Genomic DNA, 13,621 nt, shown 5'->3' with positions numbered 1-13,621 from the left:
CTAAAGCACCACGTTTGGAGCAGTTCTTATTTCCCCATTTCGCAATACAAGGCTTTGACACAAAAATCCTGAGCTTGGACAAAAGGCAAGCTCAGAGGGGTCCCACCCTTCCCAAGGATCCCACCCTTGGACCTGGCCAAGCTGCGGGTGTGATGCTGCTGCTAATGATCAAAACCAGCTGCTCACTGCCTAAGGAGGAGCAGAGAAGGGAATTGGGGGGTCAGGAAAACAGCCAACAGCAGGCACAATCCTTCCACCCAGCACACCTTCAGGAGGAACCTGCAGCAAGGGCTGTCACCCACAGAGCTGCAAGCCCTGGGCATGGAGCTGCAGCTCCGGCAGCACTGCTGTTTGTGCTGGCATTCCTTCCCTCTTTTGGATGTGTTTGCACGACACTTTGCCATCAACCATATCACTGGATAAGAGTGATGTGACATGACTTTTATCAAGGGGAAATTTAAGGCTTAAGTGCCTTTAAAATGCTGGCATCCCTCACAGGATGTGCGAGCTCTTTTTGAATATTACACCCATTATATGTAATTCTTTTCCTCTCAGAGAAATATTAACATGTACTTTTCTCCTCATCAATTGCTTTTTGTTTGGCCTTTGTATCATCAGCTGTCTTTAAGAGGGTCACATTTATTCTGATGTCTGTGTCTTGCAGAGCCTCCACTAACCACACCACGGAGCAGGGCTGGAAATGGGATTCCTGTGTATTTATACAGCACATTCCCTTCAGGGAATTCAAGCTGTTTCAGAGTACTAATTAATCATGTGTTTGGTAGCTTCAGACCAATGCAAAGTACCTGCTTTGCTCTCTGAACTGACATAACCTGATGTACAGGTTTGGGGAGCTTCAGCCAAGCAAAATAGCTTTAAATAGCATACACTGGTGTTGTGCACACTGGGGAACGATCCCACTTTTGGCACAACAAAAGCACTGATCCAAAGCCTTTAGAGCATTTTGGGGTAAGGACCACACTGCAGGTCCTTTAAACTGGGACCAAGGGGCTGCCACAAGAAGCTGTGGCTGCCCCATCCCTGGCAGTGCTCAAGGCCAGGTTGGACACAGGCTTGGAGCAAGCTGCTCTATGGAAGGTGTCCCTGCCCGTGACAGGGGTTGGAGCTGGAGGAGCTTTGAGGTCCCTTCAACCCAAACCAGTCTGGGATACTGGTATGATTCTTTTTACACTTCTTAAGGCCATAACCTTAAAGCTCAGCAGCTGGAAAACTCAACGCTGTGTCCCAGCCCCGGTTTGGTGTTCCAGACAGGGTTTTGAGATGTTTTTAAAGCCAGGCCATTTCCAATCCATAGCCTCTATGTATGGATTTGGATATGTGGTTTACCCTTTGCCCTGCCCCTGAGGTACAGCTCAGCATACGAGATCACAGCTGCCTTGCTAAAACGTGGAATCCCAGACTGGTTTGGGTTGGAAGGGACCTTAAAGCCCACCCAGGAGAAGGCAGCTCCTTGTTCTTGAGTTCATCACTGACTTTTTAAGTGGAGAGAACGTTCTTCCCTGGAGAGGAAGGGCTGGATTTCCTTGTGGGTGTGCACAGGGTCAGAAACACATTCAGGGCATCAACAGCGAAAACGGGGACCACATACAGAAAAGTCCTTCACTTATACAGGTCCGAGCTCGCTCTCCACGCGGTACTGACCCTGCGCACCGGCAACCCAAAGCCCGGCCATCACCTCACTTCCAGCCCGGAAGCCACGTGTAGGGCGGCGGGAGCTGCTCCGGGAGCTGCGCATCCAGGCCAAGAGCTGGAGCACCGCTAGATGGCGAGCGGACCGCCGGGACTGCGAGCGTCATCCCGGCCCCGCATCCCAAACACCCGCATCCCAAACACCCGCATCCCAGACACCCGCATCCCAAACACCCGCATCCCAAACACCCGCATCCCAGACCCCCGCATCCCAAACACCCGCATCCCAAACACCCGCATCCCAAACACCCGCATCCCAAACACCCGCACCCCTGCCGCTTTGCTTCCTCCGGCACCCCGCGTTACCTCGCTTTAACAACACCCGATACCGGAGCCCTCCTCTTCCTCACCCGGGTCAAGCCAGCTTGGCTCCCATCAACTGCGCACACAAATTAACCCCCCAGTTACACCATATGCACAAATTGTAGCGCGTTAATCACTATAGATGTTAATTACCCTGCCCGCTGCCCCCGGGGGGGAACCCGGCCAAGCTCCTCCCCAGGCTCCGGTACCCCGGGGTTTGGCGAGGCCGTGCTCCCGAAAGGGTGATAAGTAACCCAGCTGCAGGGTGCTGAGCTCCTAAACGGGGAGCGTTGGTGAGAGCCATTTGTTTTAATAAGGCTCTATTGTGTCTGTGTGTGTGCACTCGGTGGCTGTTGCTGTGTTTTGGGGCTGTAATTGTGATAACAGATGCTGGAGGAGAAGTTTCAGTCCTGGACCCCTTGTCCTGCTCATTACAGCCTCAGTGAGCTGCCACTTGCACCCCAAAGCTGCTGCTTAATGAGCCTCACTCAGCAGCAAGAATCAGTTAATGCTCAAGCACCTTGGCTCAGGCTGGGTAAATGGGAAGCCGCTGAGTTAAAGCAGAGAGAAGTGAAGAGTAAACCCCCACATAACCCTCCACCATGGAGCAGCCACCACACACTCTGCCATTAGGGGAAACGGGTGCTCTCCCACATCCCACCACTCCCCATCTCAGCCACCTGCAGTGCTTCAGCGGGTTTATCCATGAAGCACGTGGCGAGAAGGAAATTCAGACTCTGCTGTATGTAAATGGGAACCTGTACAAACGTGCTCAGGAGCAGCTGGGATTCGCCAGGCCAGCCAGTAAATGGAAAAGATGGATTTACATTTGTAAAGGCAGAGGGCACGTCTGTGTGTGTGCCCATGGGTGAGTGGGGAGGCCATGGGTCCCCTCCACTCCTCACAGGGTGGGAGATATGAGGGCATCAAAGGCAGGAAGGGATTTGCAGCCCCTCATTCTCAAATCCCCTCTGCCAAAAACCTGCTTTCATCCTGAGAGCAATGAAAGGCAATTGAGGGGGACGTGATCTGTAGCTTGGAGCTGCAGGGTAGGTAATAAGGCAGTTGAAAGTCTCCTTCTCTTCCAGGTCAGTGCTTTGCAGACAGGTCAGGGATCCAGCTGGATGTTTAACCCGTTTGAAGCGAGGAGGATGCCCTCGTTTCCAGGGCTCTGAAAATCGCAGGAAGCCCATGCCTGGGGTGTGCTGTAGGTAGATGCTCAAGCTCAAGCTGAACTGGGTTCACTGGAGGTGACAGAGCCACAGAGAAGCAGCTCGTGTCTGTGTGACCGCAGTCAGGAGCTGCGCTGGAGGGTGACAGCTCCAAAGACACGGGTGAAGGAGACAAGGAGACAGCAATAAAATACCTGGGTACAGGATATGTGCCAGGCTGGGCTGGCCACAGCAGCTCTAATACATTCCCAGAGGTGCTCCAGGGATCTTCCTGCATTCTTCACCCACCAGACCTGAATATATTTCTTGCTGCGGGTCATAAGAATTCACTTTTACACTCTAATTTAATGAGGTGTCTTAAATGTGGATTTAATCACAGCACTAAAGTAACGGTCACTGCATTCTAACTGGTGTGTGCAAACACCTTACCTGTGCAGACAGCTCTGCTGCATCCTTATTAACCCAAAAGCCATATCCATATTAATCACCCCACAGATTATTACCCAACCCATATCCATTACCAAGCTGCTAATCCTCCCACCCGTGCATTTGGCTTTTGGCTTCTCACTGCTCCTCTGCAGATGGAGAAGGAGATTCTGCCTTGTTGCAGAGGTGAAGCCTTGGGGAGGGCTCCCTGCAGAGCTCAGTGCTGCACAGCTCCACAGCAGAAGGCAGACAGTTCATTAGGGTGTGTGTAAACGAGGGGTTTGTTTGAGACCTGCAATGAGGCAGTGCTGAGACCACTGTGGAAGTGTTTCGTCCAGCCCAGTGCCAGCAGTGCCCTGGTGCTCCGGCTCCTGCTCCAACAGGAGGAATACGGCTCTCGTGAGCCAGGCAGGGAATCACAGCATCTCCACAGGGTGATTCTGCTCAGCTGGGGGGATTTATCTGACCTCTATTCTCTTGTCTGTAGCAGGGGAGGTGAATCCCACCCACCAGCATGATGGGGAGCTGCTGGCCAGGGCCATTGTTTTGCTGCCAGTCTCTCAGCCAGCAGAGCTTATAAATCATAGAATCCCAGCCTGGTTTGGTGGGAAGGGACCTTAAAGCTCCTCCAGCTCCAACCCCTGCCAGGGCAGGGACCCCTTCCACTGGAGCAGCTTGCTCCAAGCCCCTGTGTTCAACCTGGCCTTGAGCACTGCCAGGGATGGGGCAGCCACAGCTCCTCTGGGCACCCTGTGCCAGCGCCTCAGCACCCTCACAGGGAAGAGCTTTTGCCTAAGAGCTCATCTCAGCCTCCCCTCTGGCAGGTTAAAGCCATTCCCCTTGGCCTGGCCTTGTCAAAAGCCCCTTTACTGTAGCCTCTGGAATCCTTCTGGAAGTACCGGACCTGTTTGTTCTTGGACAGCGGAAAGGCCAGGCCATGCCCAGAGCAATTCTTTGACTTCTGTCTCAAAGCAGATTTGAGTATTTCTGGTGCTTGATCTATTTGTTTGGTGTATCTGTACTGTGTGAGTAGCCTTGAGCCACTTCCCTCCCAGGCAGGGCGCTGCCACTCTGACCTGTGCTTGTCAAAGGCTAAGATGCTATTTGAGCACATATAAAATATGCATGAGGTCTGTGACCTAGTCTCTAAACTCCTGTACAGCCTGAGGCAATGCCTTTGTGGCGAGCTCAGAGAGATTCCAGGTTCCTGCTGCAATAATCACATGGATGTCAAAAGGATGCTTAAAAAACTTGTGCAAGAGAAACTCTCCTCCTCCCCCCCGCCCCAGATCACTCCAACACTTCCCTTTGTGGAAGCTGAACACGGCAAAAAGAGCTCTTTGAAGCATTTCTATCTTCTCCTCAAAGCTCAGCCTAATTGAGTGCTAACAAAGGAGAAAATGCTTCCTCCTCTCCTGGCGGCCGCAGAGCTGGAGCAGAATGATGATGCTGGCTGTGCAGAGCCAGCCAGCTCCATGCATCCCTGCTCTGTATCCTGATTGCTCCCAGGCCACCCTCTGCCACTGCAGCACAAGGTTATGTGTGTCCAGAGCCACCCAGCAGGGACTTGGCTAATGAATGTTCCAGTCTTGGTGCTTCTGCAATGCCTTTCTGAGGCTCTTAAAACAGAACCAAATCTCCCAACAACTGCATAAGGGATGAGAAGTAGCTCCAAGAGATGGGAAATAGCTGCAAGGGGTCGGAAGTAGCTCTATTTGTCAGTGGGGAAAATCTGAAACAGAGCTGGTGTGAGGCAAGCCCGAAGCACTGAGGAAGGACACATGCATGGCCATGTGGACCCAGTTACAGAGCTCCAAACTTTGCCTTCAAGTCTGGATGAGCGGGATCTATTTATGACCCCCCAAACGTTATTGTTAGTGCTCAAGCCATGGACAAGCCTACTTCCAGGAGCAATAAGGGCGAAATGACTGTCATAAACCTCCAGGAATCCAAAGTGAGACCAGCCCAATTCATTAATACCCAGATGAGCTGGCAGAGGCACTCTTGATTGTCAAATATTAGCATGCAGTTAATCTCTACCTGAGTTGCCTCAGCCTGGCCATCCTCCCTCCCTGTTCTTAGACATTTTGCCAAAGGGCAGCAGTGAACAGTTGTAATAAGATTCCTCCACTGGAGTTAATTATGAAGCAACAATAAAGCCTGAGTAGTTTCCCTTTTTCATAGGTATTAGTTTGAACTAAAACCAAATCCTTTGCTTTGGCATCAAGAGTTGTAATTGTAAGTTGAACATGAACCCCGGGGTATAGTCTTGATGCAGATATAGACACGTTCATGTTGTATTAGGCTGTACATCTCATTTATATTGTGTTATAACACTTCCACATTATTTTATACACACTTGCCTGCACAAACTTATCTATACACCGGAGCAGAAACAAGAGGCCTCTTCTAGAAGAGCTCTACATAAATGTGCTCTATTTCATCTTGTTGCTGTCAGATCTCTAGCCTCCCACTAGCAACATCAATACTTTGCATGTTCGAGGTTGACCTGGCACGGGGGGAGATGTGCCCCATAGCAGGGGCGGTGAGGGGTCCTGAGCATCCCATGAACCAGTTCTGGCTTAGGGAGGTGCAATGTTAACATGGTTATTAGTGATACACTCCGTTTGAAGCAATGAAGCATCCACTCAACACTAAGCTAAACGTCCACTGCAGATGAGTCAGCTACTTAGATGTAACAAAACCACGCATGCTGAGTGGAATAAAAAGTAAGAGGGTTTTGTGGTTACTATTGCCAGTCTAAGATAACTGTCTGGTTATATACAATTCTATGTCACCCTCTGGCTAAGCATTCACAGAAGAGAAAAGATGTGGGAATTTAAACAGGTTAAAATGAACACAACAACTGTACTTGGTAATTGAAAGTGTCACCTCCGTTAGCTTGCCCTGAAAACCAGGCTTGAAAAGCCAACACCAGGACGGTCAAAATCCTTTCCACTATTTACAGAGTGATGGCGATAAAGCACAGGGTGATCCCATCTGGTCAGAAGGTGAAATAAAAGCTGGTGGACCCACAACCTTACCAGGTAGGGTCCAAACCTGCTCTTACACGGGTGCCTTCCAAAGCATGGCTGTGGCTCTTGAGCCTTCTGCACTGGACCTGGGAAATGTCAGAAAGATCGAAGCCATCTGTGTTTTCTATAATCTTTATTAAGCATCACTTGACCTTGTCAGTGCTGAGAAAGCCCTGTGAAGTGGATGCCAGATCGAAATGTAATTTTAATTGAGTATACTTATTATATCAGATGTATTAACAAGGTGCAGATGAATTCAAATGACCCCATGGTCAATGCTGTCGATCCACGTTGAAATGTCTCACCTTTGCTGAGCTAAAGCAGTCAATAACCTCTCAGAGGTCACACACGGAGTGGAAACGCTTCCTGCCAGCACCCGTCCTGCTGCCTGCCTCCAGTGCCTCTACCACAGTGAGCGAGTCAGCACAGAGAGCTGCACCTCTAGAGGTCCCCTCTAACACAGCATATCCCTCTCCTCCAGCTCTTAGGAAAGGTCTGGGAATCCCAGTTCAGTTCGTGTTTCATTCTTGGTATAAATTTAGACTAACCCAAAGGCACAAGTGGAAAAAAATCATCTCCTCTTTCATTCCCAAATCATGTGCAGCCAGGAGGGAGGTTTAGATTAGACATGAAGAAGCTCTTCCCTGTGAGGGTGCTGAGGCGCTGGCACGGGGTGCCCAGAGAAGCTGTGGCTGCCCCATCCCTGGCAGTGTTCAAGGCCAGGTTGGACACAGGGGCTTGGAGCAAGCTGCTCCAGTGGAAGGGGTCCCTGCCCGTGGCAGGGGTTGGAGCTGGAGGAGCTTTGAGGTCCCTTCAACCCAAACCAGGCTGGGATTCTATGGTTCTATTCAATAATGTTTGACCCCCCCCCCCATGGGATCAATCTGCCAAGGTTAAAAGCTACGGGTTTAAAGTGAGAGATGGCAGGACGTGGCCCAACTGCCTTCCTAAGGTTCATGTCAAGCTCTGCTCTCAGTTTGAGGAAAATAAGATAAAATGACCTGCCTGAGGAGCAGACTGCCTCACTGACATGATATATTTGCATTAACTTCAAATAGGAGTAGCTTCCCCTCACCCTATTAGCTCTACACTAAACCAAGTGAAGTCAGTGCCAAATGGCTGTACAGAAACTACATCTTGGGGCAGCACTGAACTCCTGCTGTGATCCACACTGTGCCATGCCTCCCCCTTCTGGGTTAGATTTATCCCTTTTAGTATCTCATTTAGAAAGGAAAAAACCCCAACCCTTAAGATCCTTCACAAGAAGCTCTAAGACCTCTTATTCCAGATCCCCATGTTTCTTCTTTAATGCTTCCTTAAGGGGCTCCATTTTTCTGTCACTTATCATCATCCAGAGTAATTTTGGGCTGTTAGAGAAAGTTCATTGCTGTAATTGCAACCATATTGGTCATTAAAGTTGACAGGCAGCTGCTGAAGGAGTCACTTGCTGATTCCTACTACTCAGCAGATGCCTCTCAGCGCTCACTCAAACGTTAGCTTGAATGGAGGAAATGGAAGCAAAAGCATTTTACCTGAAGCGCTGATAATTTCAAGGAGGAGGAAATAGGAAGAACTCATCCAGGCTTTTGCTTTTCAAACAGCGTTTGCCTGCTCCTTCCTTACCTAGAGTGGATGTTTCCAGTGCTTCCCGCAGCCCACATGGTCCTCGGAGCCTCCCCGCATCTACCGCACCTTGCTTCCCATTGACTACAGGAAAACAACCCCACGCTGCAAAGGCAGAAGCTGTTTCTCAAAGGCTGGAGGCCAGGGGTGATCCCAGCCTCCATCTGCCCCCCTGGCTCTGCTAGCTGGGGCTTATTTCCAGGCTTCCACTATCGCTGGTGTGATTCAGTGAGTAAATATCAGTACCCAGCTGACAGAATGCATACCACACAGCGCATGGCAGGAAAGAGGGAGCTCCTCAGGAGGGCTTTTTTAACCAGTAAACTTTATTTATATATAACAACAGTACAAAGTGAGTCCTTGGCTTGCAAAATAGGAGTGTTTCATATTTACAATAGGTACACAATAATATATTAGAATAATAACAAAACCCCCTTTTTCCTTGGAACATTTTTAAATACTTCAACTTTCTTACAGGTCTTTTTTTTTTTTTTTCACACCACTTGTAAAAACGACGACAACAAAAAAAAAAAAAAAGAACCAAAACAACCCCAGACAATCATCATAAAAAATAATATATAATACAGAACTCCAGTGTGTCAAGTATAACGGGGGAGGGAGGAGCCAGAGAACGATACGGTGGAATGGGTACGGACACAAACCAATCCATTATTCCTGCCAATACACACATTCCCTAAGACTGGCATGTGATTATTGTAAGGAGGAGGCAGAAGAAACCAGAAGCTGTTCCAGGGCTGGTATCTCTGCATTCTGTGACAGTTCGGGACAACTCCAGAAGTTTTAGTACCTGTACATTCCCTTCTTGCTGCTTCCCACTTGTAATGGCCCCCAAGGTGCCATTAACACAGAAACACTCATCAATGAGAAGGACATTTTACTTCTGAAGCTCTGAAACAACGTGGTCAAACCCACTTCAGTTACTTTCCAATGGCTCCTCTTGCAGCTGCACCTCTGCTGCCCAGTCTGTGAGATGGGAACATTTGATGGAGACGCTGTTGCATAAACTTCCAAGCTTATTCTAAGTAGAGGTATTAAAAATCTCAAAGGAAAGGCCATACAGGAGATCTTAGCTTTGATTTGGCAGCCTCAGGAGGCCCAGAGAGTTTGGGATATTGTCCATGCAACTGGATGGAGCCTGCAGGTCTTCTGAACATGTCCTTACACGCTGCAGGAACGTCTCTTTTCTCAAGTTCTATTCCACTTGCACAAAGAAAGGGGAGGAATGGGCAACACAGGGGGCAAACGGGGATCAGAAAGAACAAGCACACAGACACCTCTGTGCTCACAGCACAGCCAAAACACCTTCAGCTGCATTTGAGCTGCTCCTGGTGCAACCATAGCAGCAACATTGGCACAGACAAGGAGCTGCTTTTGCAGCAAGGAAGCAGTCGGTCTCTGCTGTCCCATGCTGCTGTCTCCTCCCCACCTCACACCCAAGGCTCGGCCCCCAGCACCCACTGAACCTCCTTGGGGTACAGGAGACCCAGAGGGCTCCATAAGGAGGCAGAAAAGCAGCAGGTACCCCATGGAGGTGGGATGCCTCCATTGCCATGCCTTGCCTAGAACAGCACCACTGCCTGAACAGAGGCTTTGCACAAAGCCTTGCAGGAGGCAAAAGTCAGTTTGAAGATTCCCACCCTCTTTCCCTTCAAAACTGATCTGATCAACCTCAGTTCCAATGGCACATTCAGGGTTGCTCAGCTCAGCAGATCCCGAATGGCACCTTCTTCAGACGGTCCAAGTGGCCTTGGGTGAAGGCTGGGGTGATGCTTTCACTGAGGACACATTCACTAACCACACAGGACTGCTCATCTGGCTCTACCTAGTACACAACTATTTACAGTGTCACAGCTCCCTGTGTTACTGGCTTGTGGTTTAGGGTACAAATGCAATTCTGCAATCAGATGGCTGAAGCTGTGTGGCATTTTAATGCATCTTTGATGTCAGTTATTTATCCACCTCTGAACATTTTTTCTTCTCTCCATGGCACAGTCACACTTGAGCTTCCCCTGATGTCCCAGCTCATTCAAGTCTGGTTTAGTTTCATTTAGTTTGCTGAGCTGAGTCCCAGCACCAGGTAAGCTCTGACAGCACTGGAAACGGGATGGAGAAGAGCCAGTGACAGGCAAGAACATGGCTGGGCTGCTGCCACGGAACCAGCTCGAGGCACAGGAGCATCATAGCGACCATGTTGGGAGCTGCCCTTTGGCAACCTGCTGGGGACAGGGTGAGGGCTGTGGGCAGGTCGGTGCTCCTCATCCCCTCTGGCTGCTTGGGACTTATGAAAACCTTCTCTGTAGGTCATGCGCACCAGAGGAGGGAAGCGCTCTGACCCTTTCCATGCAGACTTGAACTTGCACCGGGGTGCTCTGAACCAGCAGCATGCAGGAATGTCACCCCTTTAAGAGCTTTAAGCTCTCTTGCTTTTGTCCTCCACGAGCCCACCCAAATTGCTTCCTACATCATGGCATTTTTGGGTGAAGTACAGTTGAAGGAAGGAGAGAGAACTCATGTGGGGATGGGCCGCTAGGATTTTAAGACAGTGTGTTGAAGGCACTGCTGTGATGAAGGTCTCTGTTGCCACCACGTCCGCATCATCCCTACTGTGTTGCAACACTGAGACCCTGTGGGAAGGTATCACCATCCGGCACGACCACATCCAGCCTCCTCTGCTGCCAGGGATGCTGCCCACCAGCAGTGAGGCCATGGCAGTGCTTTGGCTTCTCAGCACTGGTTCCTGCTATGGATCTTCACGCAGCTGCAGACTGGTCCATGCTGCATCACACAGGGGCTGCAGCACTTCGGCCGTGCTGGCTCTCTTTTAAACATAAATTCATCCTTTATGGCAAGTGGACCACTTCACGTCCACATCCTCTGCACTCTGGTGGGCTGCAGCACTGCGGTGCTCCACAGCGGGCTTCATGCAGAGACAAGCTTGCCTGTAAGTTAGACTCCTGTATATGGGTTTTTAATAAAGGCTTTCAAGGTGGAGAAGAGTTTGATTAGCACCTTGCTCCCCCTTGGAGTGGGTGCTTTGATTGCTCATGAGCAGAAGATTAAATGGAATTATTCAAGCAGTGACACCAGGCAGAGAGATCCCGGAAAATGACGTCTCCCGCTTTGATGTCGGAATACCTGAACCAAAGTGAACTGGAGAATCAAAACACCAACGGGCCTTGCAGGAGGCAGGGGGCAATGAGAGGGATGTGAAATGGTTTCATCTAAGGCAATGTCACTGCCCCCTCCTGACCGAAACTGGAGTCCAGTTTGCTGCAAGTGCAAAGAAAATGCCATTTTGATCTGAAGCTTCCTCTTCCCAAACGAGTAACGGAAAAGTCGGATGCAAACAGGGCAATGGATTACAAGAACTTTGCCCCAAGGGGATATGTTGCTTCCTTCCATATAATTGCCTGTAAAGATCCATAATTAATGTCAACCACCACAAGTAAATACGTGGCAGATTATTTATAGGCCACCACTTCCACCCAGCACCATGCCGTCCCCACGCCATCCTCCTAATGCCTTTCCAGATGATGGAAGCAGAGATGTTGCTACTGCTTCCCTCCAAAGTCAGTCAAAAGTGTAATAGCTTCCTGGTTTGCAAAGTGCTTCTGCTGCATTTCCTCTCCTCCTCTGCTCAAATTCCTCCCACAGCACACAAGACAGCCTCAGTTTCCCCTCTTAGCACTCTCCTGTATTCATGGAATACAGACCCTGTGTTTGGACACCTTAGATCCTTTGAAGCCTTGCTCACAAACCAATCCCTCTGGGCTCCCCCCATTCCTCTCCCTGACCCTCCCTCCCTCCCCATCTTTACCTTTCAGGATAATCCCAGTTTATGGGGCCTTTTCCAGGCTCCATTCAAGGGGATGGGAGAGGCTGCTAAGGGGCAAACTGTCCAAGCAGGGCTGGCAGCCCATCACCCCACACATGAGCATCTCTCATGTGCCACCTCTCCTGCTGCCTGCTCATGGGAGAGCAGGCAGCTAAAATGCATGTGGAGAACAGACTGGTCCCCAGCATCACTGCAGCACACACTCTCAGGCTGCCCCACAAACCCCATGCCTCAGAACCCAGGGGATGGTCAGGGACCTCACTGAGAAAATCCTGGAGGAGAGGGAATGACAAAGTGGCTGCTCATGGGGTGCTCCTGGCCTGAAAGTAGAGAGGAGGAGGAGGAGAGTCAGTTTAAAAGCAGCTACTCAAAAGCCTCTCAAATAGATGTGAAGAAAAGAGGACCAAGACTTGGACTGTTGAGCTGGTCCATGTTCACCAGCAGCCAGGTGATGAGGAGCCAGGTCTTTGCTTCGGGCAGTACTCGTATTTTGTGAATCCTGCAGAGGTAACTATTCAGACTAGAAGTGTTTGGGAACTGTTTGGAAACCACTGGGAAGAGCTTTCTTTGGGTTTCAGAGTACCATAAAAATATGGTGAATGAGCTGAATACAAATACCCAAAACAATGACCACAGTGAAGAATACAGATCTGGAAATCCTTCCTAAGCTGTGTGCTGGATCACTGCGAACAGCAGCAACAGAAACCAGTGAAAAAAGATGAGAACCTGCACATTTTGTGTCTTTGCAATCAGATTCACTGTGCAGAGAAGGATCCCTGGGAAGGGAATTCTGATAATAGGCAGTAGGAATCCTGCTCTGCTGCTCAGTCCCTCCTCCAGCTCTCTCCTGCCTCAGTAAATCCAAGCCCTCCAGTTACAAAGCTCAGGCTGTTGTAAATGTCAAGAACTTATTGCACAAGGTTGATCATTAGCATTAGTATTCTCTTCCAGAGTATTAACAGGGCCCCAAAAAACTCAAAGAAGTGGATTACCCAAAGAAAGTGGACTTGGCATGGCTTTTACTGAACTGTAATTAAAGCAAGTAGCTTCCTGAGTACTTCTCTACATGCTTTTATCCTCCCTTGATGCTGGCTCCCCTTAGGACTGCATCTTGAGACCAAGAGCCTGGTGGACAGGGAGCCTGTGGTGACTCTCCTGGGCTTCTCTGGTGGAGGAGGGGGAGATAGGAGAATGGATTTTCCTTTGACACACACTGGCTGCAAAGTAAGGTCCCAGTTTGGCACAGCACTGCCCGGGCAGGACTGAGCTATCTTGCCTGAAGCTATTTTGCTGCCACTGCCAAGCCGATGCTGTCCCTATTTGTATTCCCATGAGCCCTCATCACGCTGTCCTCCCTACTGCAGCCTGCACAAAGATCAGCATTTATTAGACAGAGAAATATTTACAGTGTTCCTTCCCCTCCTGGCACTCTACAAACGGACACACATAAGCTTTGGTGTCTTGGAAAGAAATAACACTCACAAACACTTGCCTGT

The sequence above is a fragment of the Pezoporus flaviventris genome, unplaced genomic scaffold (assembly GCF_033815535.1).
Source record: "Pezoporus flaviventris isolate CSIRO_AGI_PZ_B2104156 unplaced genomic scaffold, CSIRO_AGI_Pfla_v1 ptg000017l, whole genome shotgun sequence".
Taxonomy (NCBI): Eukaryota; Metazoa; Chordata; class Aves; order Psittaciformes; family Psittacidae; genus Pezoporus; species Pezoporus flaviventris.
The sequence above is the reverse complement of the archived record's forward strand: the minus strand, read 5'-3'. Positions refer to the sequence as shown.